This window comes from Panthera uncia, chromosome X (assembly GCF_023721935.1).
Source record: "Panthera uncia isolate 11264 chromosome X, Puncia_PCG_1.0, whole genome shotgun sequence".
In the NCBI taxonomy this organism is placed as follows: domain Eukaryota; kingdom Metazoa; phylum Chordata; class Mammalia; order Carnivora; family Felidae; genus Panthera; species Panthera uncia.
Genome location: NC_064817.1, coordinates 68,537,107 through 68,550,460, shown reverse-complemented (window position 1 = coordinate 68,550,460; position 13,354 = coordinate 68,537,107). Strand labels below are relative to the sequence as shown.

At 39.1% G+C, this 13,354-nt stretch overlaps 1 protein-coding gene across 1 annotated transcript in view; it reads right to left on the bottom strand.

The window, feature by feature from the left end:
* The window catches only part of DACH2 (dachshund family transcription factor 2), a 772,461-nt gene that overhangs the window by 710,383 nt on the left and 48,724 nt on the right, over positions 1–13,354 (bottom strand). The gene's annotated exons all lie outside the window — the stretch shown is intronic.

The following is a 13,354-nucleotide window of genomic DNA, read 5'->3' as shown; positions in this document are numbered from 1 at the left end:
TTTAAAAGCTCCTTTTCGGGGATTCATCAGAAGAGAAAAGCCCCAAGGTCACCTGTCAATAACAGAACAAACCCTCCGTAAATCATAGTGCTTCACAAATAAATTCCTCATCAGTAATTAAAGCCAGGCTCTCTGGCCGTATGTTATCAGCTCATCAAATTCATTGCTCATCTAGAATAACAGATCCACATCTGCAGTCATTACAGCATGCCAGATAAATCAATCCTCTCAATGATGCTTTGAGCCATCTCTGCTCCCTTTTAACCAGCCCGATATTTATTTCCCCCTGACATTTCTGACATTCTATTTACTGTAGGCAAATGGAACTCATATGGCACCTTGTAATGGCTTTACCAAATCCCATTGTGGAGCACATCTTAGAAGACTGATGGTTGCAATAAATAAGGTTTTATGGTGTAAGTGTGTGCTTCCAACTTTTTTCTCCTAGAATTTGACTTCTGCTGCAAAGGTTTATTACACTTGATTGCAGGTGGAAGACTAGTAGCCATTTAGAGCTTTGTTAACTAAAGGTCAGCAAAAAACTTTTGAGCTGATGTCAGCATTTCTTGTCTTTCTTTTATTTTCTTTTAAATTAATTCTCTATCAAAGGAATCCTGAACAGAAGTTTGCAGAGTCAAAATCCATAGACTAACAACAATAAAGCTACTACTAATTCATTCCTTTGCTTTTTAAGTTTTTTTTTTAATTAAAGTATCACAAGGTTAAAAGAAGGAGGTTTTAAAATTATCATTCTTAAAAGGATATAACCACAACTGAGAAAAATTAGACACATTCTAAATGCAAAAGTTCATGCATTTAAATATAAAATAGCTTTTGTGAACATGAAGTAACAAGCAATTCAAGGAAAATCTAGATAGTAATCATGCATGGGTATTTTTAAAGAGCCCCTCCTTTTTTTTTTTTTTTTTTTATCTTCATGAGTGAACCAATACTGTGAAGAAAAATAAAACTAGAAAATTTAACAGTTGTGTTACTCTAGTAAACCAGACGAATTTGGGGTGGCTCTGCACAAACTGTTCTTCACTGAGTTGCACTATCTTTCTTGGCAGCAATTATGCAGGGCTCAAAGAGACTTGTATTAAATTAATGAGACTAGCATTAAATTAGTTAAATTTAATTAGTTAAATGTTAGTGGAGCTCACTGTTGGCATATATTAAACTTATTTCTTTATGCCACAATAATATTTGAAAGAAGAACTATCAACTTTTTTGTTCCTTTTTCTTCATGAGCACAAAGCTAAAGCACATAGTAGGTTGTGAATGCTGAGATTAACTTCTGAATACTGATTTAAAAGGACACAGTATAGTCTTTTCCTTAATGAAAATTCTGTATTTTTCACTCTATTATTTGTTTGTACGGATTCTACTGCTCTCAGAAGCCAAAGTTTGAATACATTGGATTTTTAAATAATGCCTAAAGCATCAAGTTGCTGGGCCATGATACACAAGTGGAAGGAGACATGGCCCTACCCCCTTAAGCCTCCTGCCACTCAAGTCAAGCAGGGAGAAAGAAACATAAATTCTAAGTTGAAACTTTTAGGAAGCTTGTGTTATCTGCACTGAAATTGAAATTATGCATGATTTTTCTTAGGACTCCAAGGAGTACAAACAATAAGGATATTCTGAGCAAGACAAATCTGCCTACTACAAAGATAGAGTAAATCACATAAAGCCCTCTGAAAAATAAAATATTTCATTTCTGCCTTCACTTAACACTGTACATATCATTAACCTCAAGGTAAACTCCAATTTTGATTGATCCTGTAAATTAAGGAAATGTAATCCAAGAAAACAACAAACTTGGCTTGAAGTTTGTATTTATAGTGGGCTACATTGGATCAACAAACTCATCATTTCCCTTTACACACACCATGAAAGGTGTTATTCATTCAAAGGTCCATAAGGGACCATTCATCCCAGACATTCTTTTCCAATCTTGATTGGCTAATGAAGTTAATCATAAGAAACAAACTCCCTTGTCTTTACAAACTGTTGTCTTGCCTGTAGCTGAAAGACAGAAACCCTAAAATAAATGATGTCTTAAAGACTGCAGATGAGAAAACTGAGATGCCAAGGAGTAGAGCTGATGTGCCCAAAGTCACATAGCTAGGTAATGGATGAATAGTAGAAACTAAGACCCAGTAAGCACCTCAAGCCTCATTCCTATGAAATAGTAGACATCATCATTAATAGTTTCAACTGTCATGCTTTGTTGGACCCTGTCAGCATCCTGCTTTCTTGCACTGTACCTGAAGCAGCAGCAGGACTCAGTTGAAGAAACTTATGATCTCTACTTCTAAACCTCCTAAAGCAGGTACAGGGAAGTGCCACTTTTGAACTCTCAGCACTAAATTCAATTCCTGGCACACGGGTGGAGTTCAGTAAATATTAGTTGTTTTGGGAAAAGGAATAAAATTTTACACCATAAGATGGCCAATGGGACTAAAACAAGCTCTGGTCTCTAGCTTAGAGACCCCTCTTCTGGGTTCTTCTTGCCCTGTTTGCCGCACGAGCGAAAACCCCACAGATATGGAAGCTGACAACTATAAATTACCTTTCCCACTTGCATTCTGCACTCAGATCTTTGGAGAAACAGTCTCCTCTGAGCCCACTGGTGTTAAATAAATCTCCAATCCACCAAGATCTCCGAGTGCCACTTGGTTTTTCCGCCAGCATTTCAGCCTGGTTCCGTAGTATATTTGGTTCCCTGACAGGGAAGCCCAAACACGCTGGCCCATATGTTGCCACCGGTTTGGAAGAATGGTGAGGCGGTGACAGAAGGAGGAATTGCAAGGGAGAAGGTGTGCCCTGCCTGAATTTCAGCAGTCTCCCACTGGGTTGCCTCAGGCCAGCCCAGCTCTGCCGTTCCCGCCGGACTGGAGGAAACTTGGCAGGTGAGGACATGGACCTGAGGTCAGAACCGGTAAGGCTGGGGACCAATCTAGTCAGGCCCACTCACAAGAGTGGAAGGGGGACCTGATCACTCCCCGGAGACCTCAGAAGTCTCACAGGTAGGAATTCTATGGGAGGGAATGTAATAACCTCTGGTGTGTATGTGAGTGTGAGTGTGCAACTCGGTCTAGCTTGCCTGCCAAGTTCAATTCTGTGGCTCCACAGGCAGGCACCCTTAAGGTCCCCAAAAGCCCATGGAGTCTGAGTGAGCCCATCTGTGATTCTGTGGTGAATGCCACACAGCGTATGGCGGCATTGGAATAGTTTCTGATCGTAAGTCACAAAGCTGAGACCGCTACAGCTAAGCGTCACCTAAGTTCCTTTGGGACACAGCCAGACAGGTATCTGACTCATCTCCTCATTAGAGGGGGCACCCCTATCCCTCTGTCTATGCGACTCTGCCTCACGGGAATATTATGGGGTTGGGACAGACCAAAGAAGGGTTTTTTGGGAGACTATGGAATTAAGATAACCCCCAGCACGTTAAGGACCCTATGTGAGTTAGAACAGCCCACTTTTGGTTTAGGAGGGCCCTTTGAGGGAAACTTAGATGTCCCAATGGTCCACTGCATCTGGCATGTTGTCTCCAGAGACCAAGGTCACCCTGATCAATTTCCATACATCGACTTCTGGCTTGAAATTGCCCAAAATCATCCGCCTTGGGTGTGATTCATCCATAGCAAGCAGAGCCAGGCAAAGGTTTTAGCTGCTTTATCCGGAGACTCACCCAGGAAGCCAAAGAAGCAACCCACCTCTCCCCTAGTGTTTGCAGGAGACTGGGAGGAAGATCCTGTCTTTCTGCCACCTTATGACTCACCGGGCTCCCTCCCCCCTGACCCTGAGCTTGAAACTCCTCCCCCAGTCTGTCTCTCCACCGCTGTCGCCCTTGTCTCCTCTCCCAGACCAGACCGGAGAACCCTCCCCCACAAGAATCAGCAGCCAGATTGCACCCTTGGCCAGGTGCAGGAGCTCTCCAGATGCCGGTCCACACCTGCAGGTACCAAGAGGCTCTCCTCCAGGGGATCAGAACAGGGGCTGAGAAGCCCATAAATATTCCCAGCAGCAAGGGGATTCCCCCAGGGATTATTATAAGAGACTATGTGAGGTTTACACACTGTTTGCTCCAGGGGCACAAAAGAACCACGACAAAAGGGGGGGAGGCCCAGAACCTCCTTAGCAAGGGGTCAGTGAGCCTACTGCAAGGAAAAAAGACATTAAAATAATAAACGTCCCAACCAGGGAAAGTCCCAGAAACCCAGCCGAAACCAGGAGGAGGAATCTCGAGAAGGGGACCTTATTGGTCTGGCTGATATAGAATCAGACTGAAAGAGACACTGACTTTCTCTCCCTCTTCTTCTGCCTAATAGATGTGAGGGATTCCCCCTCATTTCCCAGGTTAACAGCTGTAATTGGAGCCAACTGTGGTTAGTCTACCTCGGGATGGGGACTTTAAGGAATGTTCCCAAGCAGTTGCTGAAACTTCATTTGTTTCAGGGAAATTCCCGGTCTTCTCTGGCCTGATGTGGACTCCATATTTCCACTTTGGTGGAAAAACAACATGGTGTCTGCTCCTCTGTCTGAGTAAAGGTTTTGAATTAGGTTTTCCTTCTCTGACTTCTACTGGCACCTTGCCTCTTCTGCCTTCCCCTCTCCCTGTTGTTTCTGCACCAACTTGGGTGTGGTCTACATAACTGGTTCCTATACCCTCCTCAGTGCCTCGGGCACCATTGGCTCCTCCCATCCTCAAGGTCAAGGAGTAAAGTGCACCCCCTTGGACATGTAGGTCTTTTCAAAATAGGATGGAGTGCTAAAGCTTTGATTACTGAACACAGGTTTGTGTTTTTAACTTCTTATTGCAGAGAAATTAAGGCTATTTGGACCTACTGGAAAACATGCTTTGTACTTAATTGGTTCATGAATTTACCATCTAAAGAAAATCTGGTGTAAACACCTCTCAGTTGGTTACTAACTCCTCAATTGGAGACTAAGGTTTCCTAAGAGTTAAAATTCTGCTAAGTGTACTTAAGACTGATAGAAATAAGGAAAGCAACCCTGTACGTAGGAAAGTAGGAGGTATGTAAGAAAGATATAAGGAATGGAAATACATTTTTGTTGAGGGTAGAAGAAAGTAATTTTATCTTAAATGAGACTGGTTATTTGGAGAGAAATGGCTTTGGGACAAAGTTTGAAGGCAAAGGAAAGTTGTAGAAGGCTCATGAAGAGAAATCTTTGGAAAGGAATTTTATGTGTGCTCAGGATGGACTAAGGTTGAGATGAATGGAATTTTAAAAGTACACTGGTATAAGGTTGAAATTCTGCTTTTCTCTCTGCTCAAATGTCAAAGTGTTCTTGCATTGTTGATCTGCTCTTGATAAGACAATGCTAACAAAGGTTTGTCTTCCAGGAAAACCAAAGTTTTAGGTTTCATCTTTATCAGGTCTTTGATTACTAGCTAAAATTTCTCAATGTTAAAGGAGCTAGGTTTTGGTGACAACTATATAATGCTATACATTCACCTATAGGATCTTTTATTGCCACCTTGGTTGAATAAATAAAGTTTTAAGATTTGTAATGATCTGTAATCCTATTTAGGATGTACTTATAACTTCCTAAGGTTTTAACAAACTTCCCAGGATTTAAATGGTAAATGAAGTCTTTTTGACCAATTAGGCCTTTTTATTTGGGATGCTAAGTTACTTGGAAAGGCACTGTCATACAATGGTAAACCTTAGGTTGTATTGCACAGGTAAATGCTGTAACTGCCCAAATATATATGCAATTCCTAAAGTTTTAATGTTTTGGTATAAGGTCATCACTTAATATTCTGATTACTTGAAGTGTTATGTGTCACAGAAATAACCGAATTTCTTTGTCAATTGCATCATAATGAACTCTCATCAGATCTTTAAAAATGTCTATTTCTGAGATTTTATCATTTATATTGTTCTTATTCTCTCACAAAACATGTTTCTTCTTCAAGGAGATTTATAAAACGACTCTGGGGACAAATGCAGGTATTCGACATCTTTTTTTTATTTTTTTTATTTTTTTTTTTAATTTTTTTTTTCAACGTTTTTTATTTATTTTTGGGACAGAGAGAGACAGAGCATGAACGGGGGAGGGGCAGAGAGAGAGGGAGACACAGAATCGGAAACAGGCTCCAGGCTCCGAGCCATCAGCCCAGAGCCTGACGCGGGGCTCGAACTCACAGACCGCGAGATCTCCCGACATCTTTAAGATTAATACTAAAATGGGTAAGAATTTCCAGAACTAAAAAGCTGCATTCAAACTGAACAAGAATTAGGAACATGGGATTAAATGAACTGAGGAACATTATAGTTTTGTGATTCTTGTTGAAAATATTGCTGGTTCTCTAATGTTTGCTCTTCCAGATTAAGGAAACTCTCTCTTAAGATATCTATAATATACAGAAATGTCATAACGTATTTATTTGTAAACTGAAGCATTTATCTTTTCTCTCTACATAACTGCCCTGAAATTCAAAAACTCTCAGTGAGTATTCTTTCTTTCATAGCAATTACAATTGTTTGCATAAGTTCAATAAGAATCTGTTCATCTTGTGACAGGTCACCATTCAAATATTGGTTTTACCAAGGCTTTGACTGGAATGTCATATTTGAGAGTGGCATTCATAAACTCAGATATGACCAGACAGCTTTAAGGAACTAAGATTGGCTTTATGAAACATGGAACCATTAAGCCCGTTGGAAATGTTGGCCTGATACCTTGCCTACAGAGTTCCCAGCAGCCTCACCAGGTGAGTAAAGAAGGTCACTTCCTGGCAGGTGCAGGAACCTCAGGATATCTTGGGGACCTCATGAAGAGGAATTCACCCAATTCTACAGGTATTGCAGGCCTGCCTGATGGCAAGTATTTGGCTTGGCTTCTTGCCTGGAGAGGCTGCTAAAAGTTCAACCCAGAGATTCCTTATAAAAGGTTCCAGCAAAGCAGACTTTAAAAGATCTTCATGGACTCTTAAAAACTGAGAATAAACTGAGGGTTGATGGGGGGTGGGAGGGAGGGGAAGTGGGTGATGGGCATTGAGGAGGGCACCTGTTGAGATGAGACTGGGTGTTCTTTGGAAACCAATTTGACAATAAATTTCATATTAAAAAAATAAAATAAAAGCTCACAGAATAAATAAATAAATAAGCCTCATGATCAATCTCTATTCTTTTTTAAATTTTTTTCAATGTTTATTTCTGAAGGAGAGAGACAGAGCATGAGTGGGGGAGGGGCAGAGAGAGAGGGAGACACAGAATCTGAAGCAGGCTCCAGGCTCTGGGCTGTCAGCACAGAGCCCAATGCGGGGCTGGAACTCACAAGCTGTGACATCATGACCTGAGCTGAAGTCAGATGCCCAACTGCCCAACCAACTGAGCCACCCAGGTGCCTCAATCAATCGCTATTCTTGCTGAGCTTATGTAAATAATTAGGCCAGGTTTGTTAAGACTGGACTTGTTCTACAAATGCATTGGTCTCAATTTGGCTATCTCAGGAAAGGGGGGGGTGGGGTTTAGAGAGAAAAACTATGTTTCAACAATGCACCGTTATGGATGGTAAATTCTAGTTATGATCGCCTTTAAATGTTTGTTGTTTGCCTAAACTAGACAACTTGAGGTAAACTTCAGAAAAAATTGTCACAGTATTTCATGTATAGATAATCTTCTGTGCTTATTATTCTGGGGGGATAATAATAAGACCTCATGGGCATAAGATTATTTAAACAACTGGAAAACAGGATGGATCTCTAAATATGCAAACCATATCTTCCCCTAAACCTGATCTGACAGTTAACAGAAACCCACCCCTTTCAAAAACTTGGAGGTGGACTTTACAGATATACCACCAAATAGAGGATTCAGTTTCAGGTATCACCCCATGGGTCCATCACTCCAGAGTTAAGAAGGCCAACTCAGAGGAACCCTCAACCTGGCAAAGTGATCCAGATCCAGTCAACCTGCTTAAACTGACCCTCAAAAAGACACTGGCCCCTGACATCTCCTGCCCTGCTCCAGCCACACCCCAGAAGCTGGCTGGCTTGCTCACGGCAGAAGCTTGAGGAATCAACATATGGACCGAACCCAGGGGTTTGGATGCAACTCTGCCAGCCTTTGCCCCTTACTGGTGTCATAGCCCTGATCTTGCTTCTTGCTGTTGGGCTAATAGAGACTGCATCAACAAACTGGACATGGACTGGATGGCAGACTCCCTGGTAACCTGACAAAGCCAAATAAACTCCCTGGCAGCAGTGTCCCTCCAAAATAGGCGAGCCCTCGACCTCCTCACTTCAGAAAAAGGAGAGACTTGTATCTCTCTGGGGGAGGAATGTTGCTATTTTGTAAGCAAATCAGGAATAGTCAGGACTAAGGTTAAGTAACTCAAGGAAAGAGTTCAACGTAGACAACAGGAAAATATCAGTTAATGGAGAGGATGGGATCTCACAGACTGGGCATTCTGGCTCCTTTCCCCGGCAGGGTCCCTTCTTTCCATAATTTTACTTGTGACCATTGGCCCCTATATACTAAATACCCTGGTACGTTTTATTGAAAATACTGCTGCTCGCCAAACTGCTGCACATATCCTAGCCCTCCAAGGGTACCAACCCCTAGAGCTAAAAAGTGATGCCTAATAAAAGATTTTTTAAAAAGCATAAAAGGGGAGAATGTTAAGAAAATGAATAAAATTTTACACCATAAGAAGGCCGATGGGACTAAAACAATCTCTAGTCTCTAGCTTAGAGACTCCTCTTCCGGGTTCTTCTTGCCCTGTTTGCCACACACGTGAAAACCCCCACAGATATGGAAGCTGGCAACTATAAATTACCCTTCCCACTTGCATTCAGCACTCAGATCTTTGGAGAAACGGTCTCCTCTGAGCCCGGTGGTGTTAAATAAATCTCCAATCCACCAAGATCTCTGAGTGCTGCTTGGTTTTTCCACCAGCATTCCAGCCTGGTTCCATAACAGTTTAAGGAGGGAATATAGGACAAAGATATATGCAAAAATTTTTAACTATATACTAGAAAGAAGAATTTACCTCTCTAATTTATTCATATATGCTAAGACTGTCCTACAAAGATGCCAGTCAGAATAAAGTAGTGCTAATAATTGTTGTTTCTTTATACTTGAGAATATTGAAAAAGGAAAGTTTCATAACATCCTGTATGATGCAGTTAAATATTACTATCTGTATTTTACAGAAGGTAAATTCAGGAACAAAAGTGTGAAGTTGGGTGTTCACAGTCAAATAGGAAGTTTATGACAAAATTGACACTATAATCCATGAACCCTGATCTTCAATGCTTAACAAAACCAATTGTACCAGCTATAATGGCTGCATGATGATAATAAAAGCTACATTTTTATAATGCTTTTCCTGGTAGAAGTTCAAAGTCCTCTACAAAGACATTGTCTGCCCAGTAGTTTTGTAAATACCAAGCTATAGATAGACAAAGAAAAGTAACCCTGTCACTTTATAAGTGAGGAAAGAGATTTAGCAAGGCTAAATGACTTTGTCATGGCTACATGTTTGTAAATTCTGGAGCCATAACTTGAATTGGGTCTTCTCTTGTCTAGCTTCTGGTGTTTTTCCTGATGCCTTCCTGGTAAGTGGAATGCATATATTTGTATTTTGAGAAGACAAGTGTGCAAATAATTTTATATTTTACAAATGCAGTATGTACTTTACCAAAAATGTTCATGGAGACAGCCAATACAAGGAGGGAAAGTACCAAACAGACCTCAGACACAACCATCATCTGGTCCCAAAGATTCTCAGTGAAGTGCATTCTTCAGCATGTGCCAACAAAACACTAAGAGAAGGTTTAAAAAACGAGTCTAGCTTCTTCCTTTTGGAACATGTCCCAGTGAAAACAACTTAAGAACGAGTTAAATGTATATACCAAGGAGTTCAAATTCATATGGAATCCTTACTAAACAGATTGATAAAACAGGCGTGGTTCATAAGGAATAGCTTGCCAGCAAAGGATTGATTAGAATTTGCCTTTCAACACATAGATGACAGCTGACACTAATCTTTCTACAATAGAACCCCAGGCAAGTCATTTTCCCTCCATATAAAATGAGGGAAAAGTCTGATTTTACATACCAGAGTTTTATGAAGGTTCAATGAGAGAATAAATGTAAAAACACTTTGTAAAGCATGAAAGCTATTTATTTGGAGTAGGCAACAGATAAGAGCTCATAACTCCATTACAAACTTTTGAAGATAAAGAACCACCTCTTAGCTGTCTTCAAAATTCCTTGTTCAGATGGAACATTATACACAGGTGGCATTTATTCATTCATGGATTTTTTTTTTCATTCACTCAGCAAACCCATTTATTGAATTGAGTTGTTAAAATGAATGAAATAAAATAGCCTCCAAAAAGAAAACTTATTCCCTATTCCCCAAAGCTATCATTCCAGTCGCTTTCAAATCATTTTCAAATAATTGATTTAAAGTATCCAAGGGCTAGAAATATATAGTTCTGTTTTTATTATAAGTAAAAGCATAAATCATTTATAAATTGCCTTTCTTATTAATAAGGAGGAAAAGAAAAAATATACTACAATATGTGTCATATCCTCATGCAAAAGCCTTGTTTCTTTATCAAGGTCAACTACATAGGGTTTCCCTTCAGGTATATGGAATAGGTAGTCGTTTACATAATACAATTTGAGGAGCACTCAGGATATAATTCCTGCCCCCCCAGATGCCTACCTCAGCTTCTTGGTTTTGTTTAAAGACAATCATTGCATTAAGGACTTTTTTTGGAACTTGAAAACTTCTATCTTCAAGATTCTTATAGTAAAAGTCAAATAACTCTAGCAGTTACACTACTATGACAATGCTTTTTGACTTTGACAGCTGAGAACAAGGTCCTGAAATAGCATTTCCTGAAGTAAATTCTGAGAGACACCAATTTCAGGAAAGGCTTTGTGAAAAGAAAAATGTTCTATGATCAGAAATAATTAGAAAATTTTGTCTATTGTCTTTTCCACTTAGATATGTGAAAACAGAATACAAATTAGCATTTTGCAGGCTAAAGATTGTAAATGCTGCCATTAAGAAACCGATTTAGATTTCATAGACATTTGAAAATAGATTTTCCTCTCATTTGGGAAGGAGGATTCTTTAAAACCCTCAAAACTCATTTTGTGTGTGTGTGTGTGTGTGCATACATTTGGAGAAATGTACTTTATAGAAGTGGAACACAACTACTACCAGCCAGGTACCCCTGGATAAGTCACTTATTTTCTGTAAGCTTTGGTTTCCTTGCTATAAAATAGGCATTATTTCAAGAATCCAATGAAATAAGGCATGTAAAAGTGCCTCGGAAATTATAAATTATTCCTCATTTTTAGTTACTTCTAATTCTCATTACCTTTTATTATATTGTTGGACTTGTGCTAGGCAGCAAATTATTCTAACTGTACTCTTATCATGTATTGCTTTAAATCCAATCTGAAAAGTATTTCTTTGATGCTTTGAAATTTCAGTGTAAATTAACCATTGCTAAGGTGTGAACAGTTTTTTGATTATGTCAAAATAATACCTTGTATTCCAATTTACCCCTTTCCTAAATTTTAAGTTAATTGAAACAACTCATTCAAAATATAATGTCCCTAGGCCAGCCCACAAAGGCCTATTTAATGTATAAGTACCTGAAGTAATCATTCTATTTCTAATAGACCCAACTACTACTGAGATCAGGTCTTTAGAAACTGCTTGGTCCAGTCCTGGGAAGTACTTGTGGCAGTCCTACAAACATCAACATAACCAAAAAACTATCATGTTTATGTCACATATCTTAACCTCTTGAGACTTCAATTACAGAAAAGTATCCTTGCTTAACAACAACAAATGTATGAATTTAGACATGTCTTTCTACAAGAAATTTGATTCAACAAAGGCTTCTGGTATATCTAGTCTGTGGCAGAAACAATTCTAAGTTCTGGGAAGACAACATTGAACAAAGCAAACAAAAATCCTACCTTCTTGGAACTTTTATTTTAATGAAAGAAATGCATACTGACATTCAAAGAAGTCATGGACACATATTCACCATTAGGTCTTGGTAAGACAAGGCAAACACTTTTAAGAAGTAACTTGAATTTGCTCCACGTGTGCTTAACTCCCCATCTACTTAAAAAAGCCAATAATAATAATTAATAATTAATAAAATAATGGGGTGCCTAGGTGGCTCAGTCGGTTGAACTTCTGACTTTGGCTCAGGTCATGCTCTCACAGTTGGTTTGTGGGTTTGAGCTCTGCATCAGGCTCTGTGCTGACAGCTCAGAGCCTGGAGCCTGCTTTGGATTCTGTCTCCCTCTCTCTATGCCCCTTCCCAACTTGTGCTCTGTTTGTGTGTGTCTCTCTCTCAATTTAAACTTTAAAATTTTTTAAAATAATAATAAAACGCCAGCAAAAACAACAGCAGCAACAACCATCACAAGAACAATGCTCCTCATTTCTAAACCCAGGAATTAGATTAAGGGCTTATAAATGTGACTGTTTCCCTACCTTTCTTGGACTTTATCCCACCCTCCTCCATAATCCCATTATAACACCTTAGACACTTACTTTCCTTTTAGATAACACCTCTCCTCTACTCCATTCTCATTTCCCAACTCCAGTTAGTTTATAAGTGTATGATTCTTAAGTACTATCTGCTGAAGAATAACCCAAAGACCTTGATAAAAATACATATTCCTGGGTCTTGCTGAGAAACTGAAATCAGAAATGAAAGGAATTCTTGACACTAAGATTGACTAGCTGTCATACTTAGAGAAGTTATTTTTTCTTCTTCCAGTTTCAGTGTCTTCAGTTACAACATGAATATAGTAATATATATTCTGTCAACTTCAGAGGGCTTTTTTGAGAACTACCTAGGGCAATCAAAAGTTTTGCAAATGTAATGTTTTAGTTTAAAATACTATAAATCTGTCTAGCAAATCCTTTTACCAGGTATATATTGAAAGGATAAACATCAATCTAGTTCTGTTCACATGATAATAAGTAGCAAATTTCTGAATATCCTTATTCTTCCCTGTCCTCAATAACAAAGAAGCCAATCTATAAATTCTTTATATTTTTACTTGAAAAATAGAATTGTTTTTTTTTGCTCTTGGAGACACTAAAAATCATTTAATAGCGAATTTAATACTCTTAAAAGTTACTGGAATGGCAGCTGTGGATACAAGAAAATAAGGCCTTATCTTTATGATGATATTAACATCTTCTAGTGAGGAGCTTTAAGCAATCCAATTAGGCAATGATTTAATAACCCCCTTCTATGTACAAGTCACTGTATATAGTTCTGAGTCACAAGACTTAAAAAGGTTAATTCTCTTTA